Source organism: Oryctolagus cuniculus, chromosome 6 (assembly GCF_051225735.1).
Source record: "Oryctolagus cuniculus isolate XC-2025 breed Fujian yellow rabbit chromosome 6, ASM5122573v1, whole genome shotgun sequence".
Taxonomy (NCBI): Eukaryota; Metazoa; Chordata; class Mammalia; order Lagomorpha; family Leporidae; genus Oryctolagus; species Oryctolagus cuniculus.
In genome coordinates, this window is record NC_142872.1 from 20,027,391 (window position 1) to 20,047,893 (window position 20,503).

At 40.4% G+C, this 20,503-nt stretch overlaps 1 long non-coding RNA gene across 5 annotated transcripts in view; it reads right to left on the reverse strand.

Annotated features, from left to right (window-relative positions):
• LOC149126045 (uncharacterized) overlaps positions 1–20,503 on the reverse strand; it is a 295,022-nt gene that overhangs the window by 216,079 nt on the left and 58,440 nt on the right. For all 5 annotated transcript variants that reach the window (XR_016236059.1, XR_016236057.1, XR_016236056.1 and 2 more), the window contains exon 4: positions 9,072–9,150. This is a non-coding gene — a long non-coding RNA (uncharacterized LOC149126045). The remainder of the gene's footprint in view (positions 1–9,071; positions 9,151–20,503) is intronic.

Sequence of the window (20,503 nt, forward strand, 5' to 3'; positions counted from 1 at the left end):
TCACAATGAGACAACCTGCTGGGCCTTCTACACAGAGACAGGCATTAGGAGCCACCTGGAGCAGCAGGTAAGAAGAGTGACAGGAACAGCTTCCCAGGGATTGCAAGGCTGGTTCCTGATATAGAAGTACAGTCAGTGCTGGCAGCAGTGCTAATCAGGTTGAACGTCTGCCAGTTAACATTCAAGAGAGGCTATGCTTAGTATTCTGGTAGTCCAGTTATAAGTCATATTGTGGAGAATTGTCACTAAAAACTTACTTTGAATCCAGTATTCTCCCTACCCCTTCAAAGAATCCTCATAATCTATTATCTGTGATATTCTTAATTATTTTACTGTTTTGATTAAACTATCCAGACATATTCCATTGCTTTCAACTACTGTAGCTCGGGAACTGAAAAAATCAAGTTCTAAACGCTTCTCTGAGCTGTTCAATATTTACTGGAAGAACTTACATGAAGTAAATATATCATTGAAAGGGCAATGAAATTGAGCAGCAGAGTATAAGAACTGTATGGCCTGCAAAGCCTTGTGTCTGTGTCTTGACAAAACCAAGACTAGTTAAGGATAAGTAACTTAACCTCTCTGATTCTCAACTGTACCACTTAAATAGATGAGAGTAATACCTGATAATTGTTAGGATTAAGCAGATAATACTTAAAAATATTAGTGCAATGTTTTATACTTCAATGTGACTGACAAAGGGCTTTTATTCTGCTATCACTAATGTCACATAATATTGTTGAATCTTCAGTTACAGAGAATATAATCCATTCCAGCTACTTTAAGCAGAAAAGGATTTATTTTAGAGGATAAGTAAGTCACTTTTGGAATGTTTAGGAAGATTGATGAAATGGAGTCTGAGTTTTTAGAAAACTCTGAAAGTCATTTGCAGAATATGCTAATGAGGAAGCTACTCTCCTAGTCCTGATGAGGAAAATGTGGATCATGAAGCATTCTGATAACCAGGAAGCGTTTGCCAAAGCTTTTGGCTTTATCACTTGTGCTATATTAAGGAAGCTACCTGCTAAATCAGGAAATCATTATTATTTGTTTCCATATCGTAATTTGACTTAACTTTGAAAATTTTGTAAGCAAAACCATTTAACGTTATGTTGGGGAAGCTTGAGTATGCTATTCTGTCTAACAGCATGTAACTCATTCTGTGTATCAGGTTATGGTAGAAAGAATAATGCCTCCAAAAGCCTAATTAGCCAACAGCCTAATCCGTAGAACCCGAGAATACATCACAATACATGGCAAAGGAAATTAGAGTTGCACATGAACTTCGGGAGAGTATCCTGGATTGCACATGTGAGCTCAGTTGTGGTCTTGAGGGTCCTTAAAAGTGGAAAAGGGAGGCTGGCACCGCAGCTCACTAGGTTAATCCTCCGCCGAGCAGTGCCGGCACACTGGGTTCTGGTCCCAGTCAGGGCACCGGATTCTGTCCTGGTTGCCCCTCTTCCAGGCCAGCTCTCTGCTGTGGCCTGGAAGTGCAGTGGAGGATGGCCCAAGTACTTGGGCCCTGCACCCCATGAGAGACCAGGAGAAGCACCTGGCTCCTGGCTCCTGCCATCGGATCAGCGCGGTGCGCCGGCCGCAGCGCGCCAGCCGTGGCGGCCATTGAAGGGTGAACCAACGGCAAAGGAAGACCTTTCTCTCTGTCTCTCTCTCTCTCTCACTGTCCACTCTGCCTGTCAAAAAAAAAAAAAAAAAAAAAAAAAAGTGGAAGAGGGAAACAGAGAGAAGGTCAGAGAGATGCCTAGAGAACCTGGTTGCCTTTGCTTGCTCTGAAGATGAAGCAAGTGGCCCAGGACACAAGGAATAAAACACAGTACAGGATGCAATGTTGAAAGGGGAGCATCCCCTAGAAACTGGAAAAGGCAAAGAAAGATGTGTCTGCCTTTACCTTGGCTTTAGTTCAGTGCATTCTGTATTGGACTTCTGACCTACACAACTATAACATAGTACATTTTTACTGTTTTAAGTCATTTAAGTTTATGGTAATTTGTATGGGCGATTATAGAAAAGTAAGAAACAGTTTCTCAACCTCATCACTACTGACATTTTAGATAATTCTTATGTAACTAACCTGTCTAATGTAGAATTCTACCAACTAAATGCCATCAGCACTCTTACCAGTTGTGAGAATGAAAATGTCTTCCAGACATTGCCACTAGCATTGTGAATTCCAGTAGAGAACCAATCCTGTGTTGTACTTTACTGTACACAATTTATTTAGTAGTTCTACCATTTAAAGATATTTGGGTTGTTTACAGATAGGATTATTACTAGAAATTCTTGGCTTATTTTTATCTGTTTATGTGTTTTGATTAGTGTAGTGCAGCTTATTATTGGGTAAGTAGGTCTTAGAACACACATTTTGTATAATTTTTTTATTCTGGAGGCAATGTATAAAAAATTCCTATTGTGGGCTGGTGCTGCTGCTCAACAGGCTAATCCTCCACCTGCAGTGCCGGCACACTGGGTTCTAGTCCCGGTCGGGGCGCCGGATTCTGTCCCTGTCGTTCCTCTTCCTGTCCAGCTCTCTGCTGTGGCCAGGGAGTGCAGTGAAGGATGGCCCAAGTACTTGGGCTCTGCACCTGCATGGGAGACCAGGAGAAGCACCTGGCTCCTGGCTTCGGATAGGCCACAGCGCACCAGGCACAGCGGCCATTAGGGCGTTAACCAATGGGAAAAAGGAAGACCTTTCTCTCTGTCTCTCTCTCACTGTCCACTCTGCCTGTCCAAAAAAAAAAAAAAAAAAAAAATCCTATTGTGTTTCATTCTTGCTAACACTTGGTGATGGCTGACCCTTTCATTTTAGCCATTCAAGTGAGTGAGTATTTTCATGATTTAGTATTTTTTTTTTTTTGACAGGCAGAGTGGACAGTGAGAGAGAGAGACAGAGAGAAAGGTCTTCCTTTGCCATTGGTTCACCCTCCAATGGCCGCCGCGGCCGGCGCGCTGTGGCCGGCGCACCGCGGCCGGCGCACCGCGCTGATCCGATGGCAGGAGCCAGGAGCCAGGTGCTTTTCCTGGTCTCCCATGGGGTGCAGGGCCCAAGCACCTGGGCCATCCTCCACTGCACTCCCTGGCCACAGCAGAGGGCTGGCCTGGAAGAGGGGCAACCGGGACAGAATCCGGCACCCCGACCGGGACTAGAACCTGGTGTGCCGGTGCCGCTAGGCGGAGGATTAGCCCAGTGAGCCGCGGAGCCGGCCTATTTTCATGATTTAAATTTACATTTTCATGGTATGTAATAAAGTTACACATCTTTTACATATTTGTATTCCCTTTGTGATAGTCTTATTTATGAAGTATCTGATCAAATCTTTACCTTAACTTTTCTTGCATTTTCTTTTTTACTTTTTAATTTGTAGGGATTATTTTAATATTCAAAAACATGTTTTTTGTTAGATACATACATATGTGGATAGGGTCATATGTACATATGTACATATGTGGCTATTGGTCCTACCTATCTCAGTACAGTAGGTCTGCAGTTATTTCATGGGGCTGGAGTTAACTCTGGAATCCAGGTGAAGCTCTACATATTGCCTCTTATGTGGATATTTATGCTAAATTTCAGATCTTTGGTACTATGGGATTGAATAAATTACATTTTTTCTTGCTGGGCCTTTCCAATTTGCTTTCTTAGTTTCTATCTCTCTGTGCAAATGCCTTGAGTATGAACACCTTCAACTGCAGGATTCCCATCACTATGTGTCACTTCTGTTCAGGATCTTTGTCATTTAGGCAATGCCAAATCTGGTCTTTGTCTCCCTAGGCCCACGCAGTTGCCAGTGGCCCTGCTGTTTATTCTACCTCCAATCAATATTTCTCTGTCTGGCTGTATGTCCCCCTAAATCCCACAAAATTTATCAAATACTTAAGGGTGGAGAAGAAAAGGAGAGAAGCAGAATTCAATTTACCTGAGCTTCCTTTCATTTTGTGATCTTGTTTATTATGTTCTGGTTGCCTTGGAGCTCTCCATACTTCACACAGATGATCTTTTATTTGGAAGTGATTGTATAACTAGTTTTCTATGTATTCTCAACAGGAGAAATAGTCTACTGAATCCCATCACAGCTGGAAGCAGATGTTCTGCCATGGAGTTTTAAGTCCTGACGGTCCACATTCATTCATTTTTGTCCTATTCCCTCCCCCTCATTCCTGTAATTCTACAATTTATCAAACAATATCAGTACTGTTTTCCTGAACATTAATGAGAGAAATTTTCCAGTGTCATTTATAGGGCACAACTACTAGTTACAGAAGCTTCCAAAACAGACACAACGTGAGAGGCGAGAAACTCCCAAAAACTGAACAAACTTCATTAGCCTTAAATATTCACTTGAATCCCTTTTCCTAAATTACTAGAATTTTTCTTTAAGCAAATTCTAGCCCTTTAAAAGGAGCTAAAAACAAGAAGTGCCTTTTAAAAAACAAAAAAAGAAAAAGAAAAAACAAAAAAAGAAGTGTCTTTACTGAATATGCCTAAATGAAACTAAATTCCCTTAATTTTTTTTTCCAGAAAAAAACACACCTTAGAGATGTCAGACACTCTGCAAAAGAAAAAAAAAATGGGACATCCTTTGTATTCACGGACTACTCTCCTGAGTAGAAATCAATAGATAATATATTTTTCCAAAAGCAATAATCATCTAACTGTGAATCTCAGTTGTACCAAACGTAGATCCAAAGTCTCAAAAAAGCAGCATGCATTGACAAGATATCCAATCAAAAGTGGAGGTTTATTTCTGACTTGGAAATAGAGCAAGGATAGGTTCTACCTAAGATGTTTAGCAATTCGTTTTAAAGGAGCACTATCTGGGCTGGTGTTGTGGTGCAGTGGGTTAAGACACCTTTTGCAATGCCAGCATCCCATATAAGAGCACTCATTTGCATTCTGGGTGCTCAGATTCTGATCCAGATCCCTGTTAACACACTGGGTAAAGCAACAAAGTTGGGGCAGGTTCCTGTGCCACTGCCACCTGAGCTGAAGACCCTTTTGGAGTTCCTGGCTCCTGGCTAAGATCTGGCCCAATCTTGGCTGTTGTAGCTACTAGGGAAGTAAAACCAGGAGATGAAAACTATCTTTGTCTCTCTGTCTCTCCTTCTCTGTCACTCTGCCTTTCAAATAAATAAATTAAAAAACTAAAGGAACACTTGAAAGATTTTAATTATGTTCCTTGAGAAATGACTCTATGGCAAATGAATTTGAGAAATAAAGGGTTAAAAAACTAAGCAGAGTAGTTTTTGTCTTGTATTTGTGTTTGGTCTCTACGATACGGCTTCTATAATAATGGTGTATTATTTTTATTCTCCAAGAAAGCATTGGACTATATTGCATCCCCAAAATTATCTGATCATAGAATAGCACTAACCCTCCAAAACGCACAATTTTTTTCTTCTTTTCAGATTACTGATTTATATTTTTCAGGGAAAATATTCTGAGAGTTCAGGGAAATGCAATTCTAAAAAGAAGATCTGAATTTTTGACAAATCTTGACAACAACTTTATCACAAAAATCTAAAGCACTAAATTAAACCTTCTAAAGCAGGAAAAAATCTGCCAAATGTGTACATTTTAAAAATCAGTAATCAGAATATTCTCCTTTTACCAGAGTCCCCTCTCTACAGAGGAAACAACAGCTGGTTTGTAGGAGGATTGTTTCTGCTATTTTCCCCCAACTTTGGCAGAATCATACCCAAATTCTTTTTAGTTTTTTTTTTTTTTTAATTGACAGCGAAGGAGGGAGGGAGGGATGGAGGAGGGAGGGAAGGATGGAGAGAGAGACAGAGACAGAAAAGGAACTCCCACCTGCTAGTTCACTCCTGAAATACCAAAACAACCAGGACTGAGCAGGAGCCAGAGAGCCAAGAATTGGACATTGACTCAGGTCTCCCAAATGGGTGGTGGTAGGGATTCATTTATTTGAGCCATCACTACTGCCTCCCAGCTTCTGCACTGGAGGGAACCTAGATTCAGGAGCTGGGGTCATGAATCAAACCTAGCCATTCTGATATGAGACAGCCACTGCTCACACCTAAATTCTTAATTAATATAGAAAAAAAAGGCTCCCCTTATAACGTAGTACTATTTTCATACCACGCTCTAATAGAAATAGCTCTGTTGAATCTAAACCAGACAGGTTTGTTCCTGGAAAGATGACCTCTGAGAGATACATTAAATTCACTTTCGAATCTCAAGCTCTATCAGTCAATATATTGTATTGCAATGTACAATAAGGTGGCATGTTCTGAGCCATAACTAGTACCACCTCTGCTTATTATAACTCTGGTTATTTGTTTTATTGAGATACAGTTCATATAGTATATACTAACAATATCATATAAAATTCATAGTAAAAACACCATATTAAAGAATACAGTTCAGTGGTGTTTAGTATATTTACAACATTTGTCAATATTCACTATCCTGCTTGTACCTTGAAGCCTCATCTGCTCACAGCACTAATATATTTTGTCCTCCTTATATACTCATATTTGCCTGTTCTGCACATTTCATTTGAATGAAATCATACAATATATGGCCTTTATATCTGGCTTCTTGCATTTAGCACAATTTTTTCAAGGTTCATCTATGCTGTACATGAATCAATCCTTCATTCCTTTTGTATATTTGAATAATAACCTACTGGTGGGCATCTAGGTCACTTCTACTATTTAAGCTATTATGAATAATATACAACTTTTGTATGACCTTGTTTTCAGTTCTCTTCAGTATATCCCTATGAGTGGAACTGTTGGGTCACAAATTATGTTTAACTTTTTGAGGAACGTCCAAGAAGTTTTTTATGGAGGCAACACATTCTTACATTCCCACCAGTAATATATAAGGTTGCAATTTCCCCTTCTCTCTTTAGTAACATTTTTTTTATTTTCTTGAAAAATATTTAAAAGTCTTATAACTCAACAATGAAAAGGCAAATAAATAACCTCACTGAAAATGGGCACATGACGTAGGCAGTCCTCCAAATATAATACATAAATGGCTAACAGACACATGAAAAGATGTTCAGCTTTATTGCAATTTAGGGAAATGCAAATCAAAACCACCAGATCACCCTTTTAGTTCTTCTAAACTGGAGTAGAACAATACCCTGTAAATTGTTCATATTTTTCTTTAAGGGACTCGACAGTGAGCTCCAGCGAAGCCTGTTTTCGCAAGCATTACACCCCAGTTATTTCAGCCCTTCTGTGAACCTCTGACTAGCTGTCCTTTTATAAACAGGCATTCACACCCAACTTGCCCATTTCACTATCAATCTGGTTCCATTCTCTATACAGATTTCTATACCCTTTGGAAACAAGGCTAAAGATAGACTCTATTTCCTTCTCCAAATATTTCCTGAATCTGAAATGCCTTTTGTCATTCAGAAGTGATTAATTTAACATTTTTCAAGAGAAGACTACCTCTCACAAACAGAATTTGACTGCATATTCTTCATGGACTATTCCTAGCGTTTCCCTACTCTCATTTCCTGGTCTCCTATTATTTCATCTCTTAATCTTTGAACCGAGCACCCATCTTTCTTATTGGAACAGACTGCTTTTCAAAAACTATGTGATAGACTCTACATTAAAAGTTAAAAATAAAAATACAATATTAACTGGACACAAAGAGTGATATTTTAGAGTGCATAGGATATTAAATTTTCTGTGGCTAAAATTTAAGAAAATTATAACTTTTTTTGCAATTATGTGGGTTTTTTGAGAACTGCTTCTAATATACAAACAACAATCAGACAGAAATCAACACATGTTTTTAGTAAAACACTGGGAGAAAAGCTTTTGGTATAGGAGGGAATGACCTACTAAATATTCTTTGTATGAATGCAAAATTTCACAGGTGAAGGTTTGATTTAAAAGATAAGAAAGTATTTATAAGAACATATCATGTAAATGTTCATTTTTTTCATGAGAAAGCATAACAAGATCATTTTAAAATATAAGCCTGTGTTCATTTTCACCTAATAGTAATAAAAATACTACAGCCATATAATTTCTTTAAAGAGGGTCATTAAAAGTGAGAATTATATCCTTGTATTACATTTTCTATGCTATAAAACTGCTATATTTCAGTTTAGAAAAATAAAAAAGCACACAGAAAGATATGTGAGAATAAACTGTGAGAGACTCAGCAATACTGATTTTAGAAACATTGGTTTCTCAGTGGAATTTAGATGTCTTCAATATATATCTATGCATATTAATAACATTTGAATCCCTCCTTGACTATTGTGCATTTCAAATAACGAGCTTTAAAGCAGACCAAAAGAAGTTTCTTCAAAAGTGGTGTTTTCATTTTATTTCTGGGCATATACTTGCTCTTATTTCTCACTCTAGGTTGATACGTAAATATTAGATACAATAAATTAGAGTTCCTATGCCCTATTACCAGTAACTTAAATATGGTTGAAATGCATTAGCTCTTAATTATTCCCAGTTTAGCTTCTTCAACAGCCACCTGCATTATGTAACTTGGCTTTGTTTCAGAGGCAGGAATCTTTATATTTTCTTTAAGAATTATTTCAGAACCTGAACTTCATTCTGAAATCCATTCTCAACCAACCATACAATCACTACTAGTGCTAGATATTCAAGATCACTATCTACAACTTGAAGATTTGAACAACTTTTAACATAAAGTTGATTTATTTCAATAGTAAGAGGTTAAAATAGCCTCTTATATATCTGATCTGAATATATGGCCCTTTATTAGGCATGCTGCTTTCTGATGATTTACATTACAAGGGCATGCAAACTATTTTCCAGATATTTTTTCATCTCTGCTCTTGGCTAACACATTTAAAATAAGAAATATGTTTTCTCTGGTACTGATTTTTATCACTTTCCCTATGGCGAATGTGGGTTCTTATCTCTTGACTCTTCAGCATACATCAGTAGATTTCTATTTCATTTGCTCATTCGTTCCGAAGAGAGCTGAAAACTGTTGGTAAAATGTGCATTTGGATTCCAGTTCTCTCCAGAAAGAGCAAGTGCCTCCTGAACACAATGCGCAAGCGTTATACCTATGTCCCCACCTCATCAGGAAGCCTGTCCATGTCCTCAGTCTCCATGGACGCAGCACAACTCCTGTCCTTGCATCTCTCTGAAGGGCCTCTGTAGCACAAGAGAAGAACACATCATAAGGCAACAGGCTCCAGGGCATGGGACCACTGTGGAAGCTGGCTTCACAACTCCTTCCCGCTTATCCTCCACTATCTGTTGAAATCTCTTCACATAGATTTTCCCAACTTTCTGAAATAGGCATTGCATCATAAACTTTAACGCACTGTATCAGTGAAGACCTTTTTTAAATCCAGGTATCATAGTTTCTTGGGACCAATGCCTTTTCCATTCCTTCACTCAAACTTTAAGGAGCAGACATTTTCCAAAGAATTTTTTCCTCAAAATTTAGACAAAAGAAAATTGAAATCAACATGAAAAACATCAAAGGCATAAAAGTGAACAGATAACACAGATTTTATGTCCTAAATCAATTATAATTTCTAACATTTATTGAACACTTCATTTGTAAGGCAATGTCTTAAATATTTGCTATGAATAATCTCATCCAACCCTTATAAAGAGCTAATGAGGTAGATAATATTATTATCCCCATGTTACAGATTAGAAAATTGATAATGAGTAACATGCTCAGACGTACATGGCTAAAAAGAAGTGGTTCTGTGAACACAACTAAAAATCTCCTTAAATCGGCACCACTTCAAGACAATACACAGTGATTCTGAACTGAGTTCTGTTGAGAGAAAGTAGACACTAGGCCACTGTTTTCATTTGTTCAGCAATTAATCTTCTGTAGTGGGCATATTCCAAATTATGAATTTTAAGCATTAGTATTAAATGTTGAATAATATCTAGTCCTTTTATCATAAAATCTGTCATGACAACTGAATGATATAATGTAAAATGTAAAAGAGCACAAAATTCCAAATGGACTTATAGCTTAGATTTAAAGCTTTCATAGATCTGATAAGTGGCTAATGGCTTTTTCCTAGGAGAAAGTGGAAACCCTTCATTTCTCTAGTGACACAGCATATTGGAAATACATGGACATTTATACCCACATAGACCTCTGTGCATGCTTAACCGTAGTTCCTGATGTCATGAAAAAAACAGATATTCTGGTGCAATAGAGATTTTTTTTTTTTTTTTTTTGACAGGCAGAGTGGACAGTGAGAGAGAGAGACAGAGAGAAAGGTCTTCCTTTGCCATTGGTTCACCCTCCAATGGCCGCCGCGGCCGGCGCGCTGTGGCCGGCGCACCGCGGCCGGCGCACCGCGCTGATCCGATGGCAGGAGCCAGGAGCCAGGTGCTTTTCCTGGTCTCCCATGGGGTGCAGGGCCCAAGCACCTGGGCCATCCTCCACTGCACTCCCGGGCCACAGCAGAGAGCTGGCCCGGAAGAGGGGCAACCGGGACAGAATCCGGCGCCCCAACAGGGACTAGAACCCGGTGTGCCGGCACCGCTAGGTGGAAGATTAGCCTAGTGAGCCGCGGCGCCGGCCTGCAATAGAGATTACTTAGTGATTTCTGCAGGCCTCCCTTAAATCTATAAATCATTTTGTCTTAGAAATTAGGGACCTAGGGCCGACGCGTGGCTCACTTGGTTAATCCTCCTCCTGTGGCGCTGGCATCAATATGGCACTGGTTCTAGTCCCGGTTGCTCCTCTTCTAGTCCAGCTCTCTGCTGTGGCCCGGGAGGGCAGTGGAGGATGGCCCAAGTGCTTGGGCCCTGCACCCACATGGGAGACCAGGAAGAAGCACCTGGCTCCTGGCTTCAGATGGGCGCAGCGTTGGCTGTGGCAGCCATTTGGGGAGTGAAGGAAGACCTTTCTCTCTCTCTCTCTCTCTCACTAACTCTACCTGTCAAATAAATTAATTAATTAAAACAAATTATAGGGACCTTCAATTCCAGCAGTGGTGCACATGCTTCCAAGACTGTGGGTTCTTTTTCAGGGTGCATGAGGCAATACAAATAATGACCCACCTATGTTAAATTTTATATGTATGTATGTGCGCGTGTATTTTCATGTGCTTTATATAAACACACATTTCATCCCCACAGAAGTCCTTTGTGGTTGATAGAAACTTCAGGAGCATTTAGATAGGAAAAAAAGGCATAGACAAATAGTTAGACAATAAATGAAAGAGATAAAGGCATTTCTTTCTACTAGGAATGGGCAATATTTGTGGAGCAAATGATGGAGAAAGAAAAACTGTAAAAATACAATTAATGCAGGATGCTTCAAGATGCAATGATTCTGAACAGCCCTTGTCTCAACTGTTGAGGAACAGTTTTTTGTTTTGTTTTGTTTTTTTTCCTGTGCAAATTGCTGAACTCTTCTGTGTATAACGTTAATTGAAAATGGATCTTAGTGGAGAATGGGACTAGGAATGGGAGAGGGAGGAGGAAGACTGGGAGAGTAGGTGGGAGGACTGGTATGGTGGGAAGAATCAGTATTTGTACTTATGAAATGCATGAAGTCTGTATTCCTTAATAAAAGGTTTCATGGGGGGAATAAATAAATAAAAATACAATTAATGGACAGGATGAGTATATTGTTTCAGATAAATTTCAGCTGTAAAATTGGTAGTCTGAAAATAACACAAATGACAGCTATTCTTGAGCAGAACTCCTTAAGTCAAGAACACGTGGTAGAAACAGAGATGCAGGCGATATGGCTGATTAAGGAAGAGGAGCCCCTCCCATATTTGGACAAGGGGGATTCTTGAGCCATAAGCTTAGTGTTAGACTAAATTCTATGAAGAAGAATGAAAGTTTTATGCAAGAAATATGCCACTGTATGTCATGGTATGATTTAGCCATTTGTGTGTGTGCTAAGGTTACTGTATAAAAATTGAAAATGTTATATTCTATAAAGTTATGAATTAAAGAAACTCTCCAGGTATTTTGTTATAGATGAATATCTGGATTATAGGGGCCTGTATCATAACTGCAATAAAAATAAGTGAAGTTATGACATGATTCCACTGATATGGTCTCTGTCAAAAATATTCCTCATTAAGGGCAGAAATCGGCAAGCCCCTATCCCTGCGAATGCCATTTCTCTGTTGTCTGCAGGATGCTGCCTCTGCGATGTGAGGGCTGTGGAAAGCCTCCAGTCTTCTCACAGGAGCTACATATAAACTGAAATACCTGCTTAACCAAGTCCTTTTCCATCTTTCTGAAGGAAGCACTTTGGAAGCAGCTTGCTCCCAAACATATCTTATATATCAGGTCAACACAGTAGACAGGCAAACAGGCTGAATCTAATGTGCTTCAACACCAGAATACAAAACACTGGAGAAGGACACAGTGACATGCTGTGGTAAACATAAAGTACGGCTCACTAAGTTAGAGTCCTGATTAAATGATCTTGATACCAAGCGGCTCTGAGGTCCCTCCAATTCTGGAGGCATCTTCTGCAGGCCTGTTACCTCAAGGAAAAGCCATCTTCACTCTTGCCATCACCAAGGACAGCAATGTTGAGATGAGTCATAACAATCTGTTCAGAATCAAGCCCACTGGCAAAAATCCTGGTAGAGGAAAGAGCTTGAGAAAACCAGCTGTGGCTCCTGATCCCAGAGGAAGAAGAATAAGTATTAAGACCTTTCAAGTCTGGTTATAGTCACAGAGAAACTGAAAGTATGAGATGCTAATACCCCCTCATAATTTTTTACAGACTCCAGAACCTACCAGATGAAATTCAGAGGAACCTGTCAGACAACAATGCAGTACTCTCTGGAGCTTTTCTCAAAGACAGAATTCCAGTTCCCCAAAGGACTTAATAGGTCCAATGTTGAGATAAACTTTGTGCCAAAGAAACAGACATTGATAATGTTGAAATGCCAGAAATGTGAAGTGTAGAACATTCCAATAAATTGGAGGGATATCCTGGTCTGTCAATGTCACCTCTGAATTACAAGATTATAATGTTTTTTGGAGTTGGAGGGAAAACTGCAGTAGAGATTCTGCAGAAGGAGGAGAGACGTTGTGGATCTGTGTGGAAAGTACATGCACGCAGTAACAATCATAGACACAACAAACCACCCCAGCAGCTGGAGAAAGTGCCAGCTTTGGAGAGCAAGGTGAGATCAGACCGCAGTGGCCTGTGCCACTGGTAATATATCTGGAGGAAGAGCCTAGCAGATTACTCTGTCTTTGAGTCTGGCCCAGTGCCCTGAGGGGAACAGGGTGCCCACACAACCAGAGAAAAAGAAAAGGGGCACGTCTCTTTCTCTCCATCCCCTTCCTCAACAACGGCACCTGGCAACCAGCTGAGAGAGGGCAGGCACCAATTTGAACATAAGTAGGTACCAGCTGCTGCAGGTCTAGTGAGCACACCCAGCAACTGGCAGGGACAGCTGGCATCTTGTCAGCAGAGACAATGGCAGCATCTCCAGTACACAGACTCAGAAACTGGAGGGAAGGAAGAACCATTCCAACATTAACACCAGCTGCAGACTCCTGTAGGTGCCCAGGATGATTGTGAAATGAGTAGGGCTGCAGCCTATGGGTACCGGGTACACATGTGATCAGGGAATACACCAGAGAGAAAAATCCATGCTCCCCAGTGACTTGCAGTCTGGCTGGGAGGATTGACAGAGGGGCTTCAGAGGGGCTAAATATGACTGCAGGTGCCCCCAGTCTCTCAACATATCACAGCCTCCAGAGCTCCAGGACTCAAACCACCTAGCTGAAGTACCCATAGGCAGCTGGATCTGGGAACATCAAAGCCTTTCTCTGGACAAGACAGGCTAGGGAGGGAGGAGTGGATCTTCTGCATCCTATGATTGTGGGCGCCCTGAGTGCTGAGACTATGGGAACTCTCTGAGTGCATGAGAGGGTGCAGAGTGCAGCTGGGTCTCTGGGCAATCAATGTGAGCAGCTCCACAAGCTCAGAGCTCCTGATTGCCTGTGCTGGGTCACTGCAGTGGGATCCACGCTCACAATGAGGACTTCACAGATCCTTTGTACAGTTCATGCAGAAGCACAGAGAAGGCTTCTATGTGAGGGCTAACACACAGCTACTGGTCACCCTGGAAGAAAGGAAGGGAGGATATGATTTTGCCAACAGAAGTGACCATACCTTCCTGTTAACAAGAGGAGATCTACCACATCCAACTTTGGTGTCACCCTGGATACTTGCCCCACCCTGGAGCACTGACCAGAGCTCCTTGTCCACATCCTGTACACACCTCTGGGTATTCACTGAAATAGCAGACATTGCACTAAGCCACAGAGGCAAAGTTCAAAGATAAAAGCCATCAGAGGAAAAAACAAAGCTGGAGACATCACAATACCAGATTTCAAGACATACCACAAGGCAGTTATAATGAAAACAGCCTGGTGCTGACAAAAAGAAACAGACATGTAGACCAATGGAACACAATAAAACTCCAAAAATCAATCCATACATTTACAAGGACAAAGGAGCTAAAATCAATCCCTAGGGCAAAGGACAATCTCTTCAAAAATGGTGCTGGGAAAACTGGATCTCCACCTGAAGAAGTATGAAATAATACCCTTTACACCTTACATAAAAACCCACTCAAAATGAACCAAAAACCTAAATCTATGACAAAGTACCATAAAATTACTAGAGAACATTGTGGAAACTCTGCAAGACACTGGCAAAGGTAACAACTTCTTGGAAAAGACCCCAGAAACATAGGCAATCAAAGACAAAATTGACAAATGAGATTACATCAAGCTGAGAAGCTTCTGTACTGCAAAAGAAACATTCAGCAAAGAGAAGAGGTAGAAAACAGAATGGGAGAAAATATTTGCAAACTAAACAACTGATAAAGAATTAATATCCATAATCTATAGAGAGCTCAAGAAACTCACTAACAACAAAACAAACAATCCAGTTAAGGAATGAGCAAAGGACTTGAACAGCTATTTTTGAAGAGAGGAAAATCAAATGGCCAACAGAAACATGAAAAAATGCTCAGGATTACCAGTCATCAGGGAAATGCAAATTAAAACCACAATGAGAGGGGCCAGCGCAGATTAATCCTCCACCTGTAGTGCCGGCATCTCATATGGGTGCTGGTTCTAGTCCCAACTGCTCCTCTTCCAATCTAGCTCTCTGCTATGGCCTGGGAAAGCAGTAGAAGATGGCCCAAGTCCTTGGGCTACTGCACTGGCGTGGGAGACCAGGAAGAAGCACTTGGCTCCTGGCTTCGGATCAGCGCAGCTCTGGCCATAGCAACCACTGGGGAGTGAACCAACAGAAGGAAGACCTTTCTCTGCCTCTCCCTCTCACTGTCTTTAACTCTACCTCAAAATAAATAAATAAAAAATCTTAAAAAAAAAACCACAATGAGGTCTCACATCACTCCAGTGAGAACGGCTTTCATACAGAAATCAACAAACAACAAATGCTGGCAAGGGTGTGGTGGGAGTATAAACTGATGCAGCCACTGTGGAAGGCAGGATGGAGATACCTCAGAAATCTGAATATAGACCTACTATATGATCAGCCATCACATTCCTAGAAATTTACCCAAAAGAAAAGAAATCTGTATATCAAAGAGTGATCTGTACCCCCATGTGTACTGCAGCTCAATTCAAAATAGCTAAAATATGTAATCAACCCAGATGTTCATCAACTGGAGACTTGATAAAGAAATTATGATGTATGTATATGTTATGGACTACCACACAGCCATGACAAAAAGTGAAATCGTGTTGTTTGCAATAAAATGGATACAAATGGAATCCATTATGCTTAGTGCAATAAGCCAGTCTCAAAAAGACAAACACCATATGTTTTACCTGATCTGTGGTAACTAGTACAGTAGTAATCTATAGGAATGAAATTGACACTTTGAGATGTGATGTTTTTAACAGCCCTTGTCTTGACTGTTGAGGAACAGTGTTTTTTTTTTTTCTTCATACTACTTGTTGAATTTTACTTAGTGTAGGGTTAATCTTTTGAGTGTAAAGTTAACTGAAAATAGATCTTGGCCAGCGCCGCGGCTCACTAGGCTAATCCTCCGCCTTGCGGCGCCGGCACACCGGGTTCTAGTCCCGGTCGGGGCACTGGATTCTGTCCCGGTTGCCCCTCTTCCAGGCCAGCTCTCTGCTGTGGCCAGGGAGTGCAGTGAAGGATGGCCCAAGTACTTGGGCCCTGCACCCCATGGGAGACCAGGATAAACACTTGACTCCTGCCATTGGATCAGCGCGGTGCGCCGGCCGCAGTGCATTGGGCGCGGCCGCCATTGGAGGGTGAACCAATGGCATAGGAAGACCTTTCTTCCTGTCTCTCTCTCTCTTACTATCCACTCTGCCTGTCAAAAAAAAGAAAGAAAAAGAAAATAGATCTTGGTAAAAAATAAGAGTTGGAATAGGAGAGAGGAGGAAGAAGTGTGAAGTGTGGGGAGGAGGGAGTATAGGTGGCAAGAATCACTATGTTCCCGAATTTGTATATATGAAATACATGAAATTTGTATACCTTAAGTAAAATTTTAAACATTTACATTTTTAAAAATATAAAGTGAATATCTTTTAAGTTTTCCTGGATGCATATATGTTTTGCTAGGCATTTATCAAATCAATTACTTAGAAATCAACATTAAAGGGTATTTCAGCAATAGAGTAATAGATATTTGTGAACAAAATCAGACCTTCCCAAAAACAAATATTTTAAAGCTTTATTATGACAGTAATAGAACATATACTTTTAGAACTGAAATAGTGGAAGCAGGGACTGGAGAAGTATGATAACAAATTAGAACTATAGTGAGCATGTGTGTATGTGTGTGTGTGTGTGTATGTATGTATGTGTATGTGTGTGTGTGACACAGAAATAGGAAACATAATTTATTTTTGTTAGTCAAATTTTTTCAGATGTGTTTATCTTTTAAAAATCTACCTTTTGGAAATAATAACTTTAAATAAATGTTGATTTTACTTTCTTGGAAACAAACCAAGAGGGGCTGGCACTGTGGCACACTGGGTTAAAGCCCTGGCCTGAAGTGCCAGCATCCCATATGGGGGCTGGTTCTAGTACCAGCTGCTCCTCTTCCAATCTAGCTCTCTGCTATGGCCTGGGAAAGCAGTAGAAGATGGCCCAAGTCCTTGGGCCCCTGCACCAACGTGGGAGACACAGAAGAAGCTCCTGGTTCCTGGCTTCAGATCAGAGCAGCTTTGGCCGTTGCAGCCATCTGGGTAGTGAACCAGCCGATGGAAGACCTCTCTCTTTGTCTCTACCTCTCTCTGTAACTATGTCTTTCAAATAAATTTTAAAAAATCTAAAACATAAAGTATATTGCTACCATTAGAATCATCATAAAAATTTAAAAAAAAGAAACCAAGAAACAAGCAAATATGGAATAAAAATCTTTAGTCACCAATGTGTGTTCTTTTGTCAGATACTTATTCAAAAGAATCTTTGGATTTTGAAAAGTAAATATGGGTTACAAATTTAATTTAGGCCTTGGCTTAATGGGAAAAGGAGATATGAATGTTCACAATCAGGAACTATTGCTCTTTAATACTGGCTAACATTTATCAAGGGCTTTATGTCATGTGTTTTGATAAGGAATTCACATGCTTTGGTAGGTACTATAATTAACCCAATTTTTACAGGTGAAGAATCTAAACATCAGCAGTTTAGTCTAATAACCCAGGGTTTCTCAGAAACAAAGTCTATTTTCAGACTGAGCAGTTAATGCCAGTTAAAGCACACAGAGCCCATGTGCTTCCTACCGTGCTGTGAATAGAGAGAAGCTTCAGGTTAGACTGATTGGTCACTGAATGGCTTGAACCTAGGTGGGACCATCTGTGCTTCCAGCTTTATTTTAATTTATTTTGAAATTCATATATTTGAACATTCAGAAATACTAGCTATAATTCTATTATAGAAATGTTTATATACAAGACAGAAGGGTTTACTAAATGTGTAAGTTATCTGTGGTTTGCCTCCAAAGTATGTAGATCTATCACGCAAATAAAGGGTCAGGGCTCCTACTTGAGCTTCCATCAGCCAAGCTTATGTTCACATGATGATGACTACACCCAGTCCCATATATGAACACATGTTCTAATTAAAGTAGTGACCTTGACTATGACAAAAATGACAAATCCAAGGAAGAATTTCATTTGAATTTCTTTAGGGAGACAAAAGAGGGAACCAGTATCTCACAGCTCAGAATGTTCTCAATACTCCTTCAAACCATCTTGAACACTTCAATAATTCTACCCCATGAACACTATTCAAGTTGCCCCTGCCTTTCTCATCTCCTTTCCACCCCTTTATCCATTCTTCCTCTTCTCTGAACTGTGTTTCTTCCCCTTCATGTGTCTCTTTCCTTTACATACATGGCACATGGATTCCCCTCTGTGAGCTGCAGTTCTATATGTTCTCTGGTCATCCTGCTCAACAAAAAAATCTCAGGATTCCCTCTGTGAAGAAGGTTTATGCTGGTGAGGAGAAGCAACACTCATAATTCAGCATATTTTCCCTTGTGACATTGGTCACAGCATGAAGATAAGCAGAGAGGTTTACTTCCATAGTCCATTATCTGTAATCTACCTTTGGGTCTTTATCCATAGGTTCAATATGGGGCTTGGATCTTCATTTTCTCTCCTCCCCATGCACGTATTGAGCAACATTACAACACCATTTAAATATGGAGAAATGTATGAGAATGTTTTCAGACTTGTATGCAGACATGGCCTCTGCTTACAGGGATCTCAGTCCATACTTAGCTAGGCTGAGAAGAGACAGGGATCCTTAGGGACAGGAAAGTGAAGGCAGTGATGTCTGAGTTCACTTAAGTGCCCAACTGAGACCTTTTATCATTATTTTCTAGAGTCTCAGAGAGGCACCAGAAATGATGACTACTCTGCAGGAAGGCATCTCTGTCACTTACTGTTGTAGTTTAATTTCTTACATTGTTGAAAAAAGGCCTACTGTTTCATCACACACTTGCACTTATGCATTGAAAAGGAGGACATTTACATTACTGAACGTGTTATTAACTCCTGTAGGCAGCAGGAGTTAAGGAAAGCCTGTTGAGCACAGAATAAAGGTTATCTTGTAAGCAGACCTTGCTTGTGAATGAAGCTATACCTTCAACAGCAGGAGTCAAGTTGAGGCCAATAAACCCTGGTGTGAGGCTAGAAGCACCCCCAGTCTTCCTTCCCAACCCTCACAGGCTGTTACCTGCCTTAGCCTGCCTTAAGACCGTTGGACCTAAAATGATCACCTTCTCATTCTCGAGGGCACAAACTACAAAAAAAGGTGAAGACTCCAAGTCGCCCCTCATATCTCATTCCCCACACTCTCATCTCATCTCTGTATTGTCATTATGCCACCCTGGCTGTTGGAAGATCTTTCATATACTTTCTGGAACTCAAAGTCTTTGCTAACAAAAGCCCTACAACCTCATCCATTTCTTGATCATTTCCTTCACTTTTTGCTCTAACATTGTCTAAAGTTAAGTTTAAACCTCTCTGTTGCCCGCTAAGTGGTAATGGCTGTAGTCTGTCTCACTCCTGTCGGTCATCTTACTGGTCAGTAGATGGGAATCAGTGTCCTCACTGGTCCTCACTGATGTGTTCAGACCATTTTTTCTGCACTTCTAAAAATGTGTTTTTTTTTAATGTAAAACAAGAGTTTTACACCTCATGTTAGCAGGCTAACTATGTCTGGTCCTTTTTATTGCCATCACTTACTGCTATTGGAACACTGTCCTTCATTTCCTGAATATTTTATTTTCTTTTCTATCCCAAATCTCCCAGTCGAATTCTTGGTAAATGTCTATATTCACAGAAATGATTCATCTAATTCTCTGCCTTTTTAATCTCTGATATCTTCCCCATTATTTTTCTTCAGCTACTCACACCATCAGGCATACACTTGACTTGGTCACTATAAATAACCCTCCATGATTCCTATTTCAAAGATGCTGCTCTCTGGCCTTGTATATTTCCAGCGCATTTCTCATAACTCTATTGTATAAACACAATATCAACAGAACTTCCAAATCATTGATTCTGTCATCTAGTTCTCTTCCAAATCATGGATTTCATCACTCACTTCTATTCTATTCCCAGAATAAATTCCACTTTCATATCTGTTTGCCAGCAAATATTCTCAATATCTTCCTCTATCTTCCTCCTACTCACTCATTTTAAAAACAAACATTTATTTGAGAGGTAGGAACAGAGACAGCAAGAAAGAGCACTCCCAGCCTCCCATCTGCTGGTTCACTCCCCGTAGGTCTGCAGTTACTAGGGCTTAGGTCAGGGACCAAGCTGGGAGCTGGGGACACCAAGCAGGTCTCCCAGGTGAATGGCAGGAACTTGATTAATTGAGCCATCATCACTGCCTTCCATAGTCTATACTAGTAGAAAGCTGAAGTCAGGGGCCTGGGATGTGAAATGAGTGCAGGTGCTGCAATGCAGGACGAGGGCATCTTAAACACTAAGTTAA